Below are 3,181 nucleotides of genomic sequence, written 5' to 3' on the forward strand. Positions count from 1 at the left end.
AATGACCTTCATATATTGAATCTTAGAACAGAAGATTGGACCCAACCCAAATGTGAAGGGACCCCACCTTCCCCTTGTGAGAGTCATACAATAACATACTTGTGAAACTGGGATAAGAAGAGATGGCACAAAGTATATAACACATAGACATGGGTATTTTAGTAAAAAATGTATACATTAATTCATAAAAGGGTAAAATAGGTATTTTAAAAAAATATCCATTAAATCTTTTCCATCATGATCATTGACGGAAGGGAGGCATTTATCGATTTTTTCAAAAATAAAGGAGAGGTTTTTGTTAAAATAAAACTATAGGGGAGGTTTTTAAGATTGTCAGAAACTTTAACGGAGGTTTTTATATTTTACCCTTCTTTTTATTTGCTCTAGTTTGAAACCTTGAATTTTAAGCATTTTCTTTTGACTGTTTTGTTTTTGTATGTTTGGATGTTTTATTTTATTACGGAAGTTGGGTCAAGTCATTGTTTCAACAACTGCTAGGTTTAGAAAGAGAATCAAACTATTTGATTCGTTCAGACAAATTAACAATATAATTAATGTATACCAGGGAAGAAATTGCTCTGTTAAAGGGTTAAACTGAGTTAGGAAAATTTCATTAATAATTAATTTTATAATATAATTATTAATATTTACATTATCATTATTATATTTATGACATCACAGGTCAAACCATTTGACCTGAATGATTTAACCGCTTATCCTAAAACGGATGGCCGCATCCATTCCGTTTCCGAGTCGGGCTTTCAAAAAATGACGATCTAGCATGGTTGTAAATTTTGACCAAAGTGCAAAGATTGCAAGCGGAGAGTTGGAGACCAGTCTTGAATCAACTCAAAGTGTAATATATTTACCCGCAGCAGCCTTCTGTTCAGAATGTTGACGTTGGTCCCCGTTTACATCAGCCCATCTGATAGGACCAGACCCACTAATTGGCCAATAAAATAAACAAGCATCATGACGCCTCAATCGGAAAATCTCTGACGAACAATAGAGCATAATCAGATTGATCAGCACTCCTTACATCAAGACTATTACGTATAGTAGTAGTAATATTAGGATTTAGGAGACGACGAGTACAGGCTCATGGAGTCATGGGGCTGGGTGTCTTGACCTTCACCAACCCCGCCCTACCACTACCAGCTGCCTTGACTACCGGTGAAATCCGGAAACCAGGATCCATCAACTATATTTCCGGTCTTCACCTTCCAACAATTATATTAATTATTTATATCCAAACCTTTATCACTTGCAACTTAAACATGGTTGCTTGACCATGACTTCATTGTTTCTCTATATAAATAATCAAATCAGTTGTTTCAGAGACTCATCTCGAGCTAGCTAGCCTAGCTAATTTATTAGTAAGCAATTCCCACTGCCAACCGCATTAGATATTGTATACGAAAAGCTCAGAAATGGCCATTGGGTTAATCAACAATACCCTCTTGAAGGCTGCTTCTTCCTCAGATTATCCCACCACGAATGCTCTGATACCTCTCAACATCTTCGACAAAGCAGCCTTTGATATCCATGTCCCCATCTTGTATGCCTTCAGAGCACCAATGCCGTCTAATGAAGTCCTGAAGGATGGACTGTCCAAAGCCCTTGTCCACTATCCCCACCTCGCCGGTCGGTACGTGACCGACGATCAAGGCCACACTTGCATCACTCTAAACAACGCCGGTATCAGTGTAATCGAGACTTACGTACCAACAACCCTGGCCGAGCAGCTGCCCTTCACTCCGGCTTCCGACCTGGGCAAGCTCCTCCCACCTTTAGACGGTGTTGAGGAATTACTGCAGATTCAGCTCAATCGTTACGCCTGTGGTGGTGTCGTGATAGGTTTAACTGCACACCACCGTGTTACTGATGGCCAGTCCATTACCTTCTTCACCATCGCATGGGCAAGCTTGGTTCGTGGACTCGACATTAAAACACTTCCTTATCACGATCGAGATGCTGTTTGTGTCCCAAGAAGCCCACCCAAGGTGGAATTCGATCACTCTTCCATCGAGTTCCGAAAGAGCAATACGTTGAACAACAGTAATGCCTCCTCCATCGCAAACTTGGTTGTCCATCTCTCGGCTGACTTCGTGACCAAGCTCAAGGCTCAGGTCTGCCAAGGGAACCAACGCTTTAGCACATTCGAGTGCCTTCTGTCACATATGTGGAAGAAGATCACACAAGCACGTGGACTTGCACCGGACGAGTACACCCAGGTGAGGGTGGCGGTGAATGGCCGAGCTCGGATGAAGCCACCGGTGCCGATGGAGTACTTCGGCAACTTGGTGCTCTGGGCGTACCCAAGGTTGACGGCCAAGGAGTTGTTGAGCGAGAGCCATGCCCACATCGCTAAGTCAATCCATGAGGCCGTGGCTAAAGTTGACAATGAGTATTTCCGATCATTTATCGACTTCGGAGAGTTATCAAAAGGAAAAGAAGAAGAATTGGTGGCCACAGCACCAGAGATTGGAGACTCGTTGTGTCCCAACTTGGAGGTGGATAGCTGGTTGAGCTTCCACTTCCATGATCTTGACTTTGGTGGCGGATGGCCTTGTACTTTTCTTCCTCCAGATTTGCCTGTTGAAGGGTTACTGATTTTTGTGCCTTCCTGCAAGGAGAAAGGCGCTGTGGATGTATTCCTTGCTCTCTTGCATGAACACGTCGAGCTCTTCAAACAGATTTGCTACTCTCTGGACTAGAAAAGCTGCATAGGGAAGCTTAAGCTGGCATCTGAGATTTCTCAAGCTTTAGCTTTCTCGTTCTTTACTTATCGTCGTGCTGTTCTTTTTGACGCAAGTCATAGTTAATTTCTTTGGGTTCTCTGTAAGAAGATTAGAATTGTATTGGGTTCTTTCATTGTATTAATTATATTTATACAAGAAGGAAAATAATCAAAGTTTATTTTTATTAACTAAGAAAACTACTCTTTGACAAAAATTAAGCGATAAGAGTTAGAATCAGTCGTTGTCCATCTCAGGCTACGCTGGATTGTTAGGCGTGATGAAGACCATCGGATACTTATTCATGGATTTGATTGTTGCTGAGGTTTGGACGAAGGAACCACAGAACAACTAACTATAAACGCAACTCACACTTCCATACGTGATTGTCGTGCACTACCTGCAGAACCAGTCCACAGATTATTCAAGTTGCACTCCTAATC

The 3,181-nt window shown here is 41.9% G+C and overlaps 1 pseudogene across 1 annotated transcript; it reads left to right on the plus strand.

Annotated features, from left to right (window-relative positions):
• Positions 1-1,350: 1,350 nt before the first annotated feature.
• LOC104593716 (tryptamine hydroxycinnamoyltransferase 2 pseudogene) lies at positions 1,351-2,929 on the plus strand (annotated as a pseudogene). Its single transcript, XR_016078730.1, has one exon. The product of XR_016078730.1 is annotated as a tryptamine hydroxycinnamoyltransferase 2 pseudogene (transcript).
• The last annotated feature ends 252 nt before the right edge of the window (positions 2,930-3,181 follow it).

Source organism: Nelumbo nucifera, chromosome 7 (genome assembly GCF_055504915.1).
Source record: "Nelumbo nucifera cultivar China Antique chromosome 7, China Antique-T2T, whole genome shotgun sequence".
NCBI classification, from domain to species: Eukaryota; Viridiplantae; Streptophyta; class Magnoliopsida; order Proteales; family Nelumbonaceae; genus Nelumbo; species Nelumbo nucifera.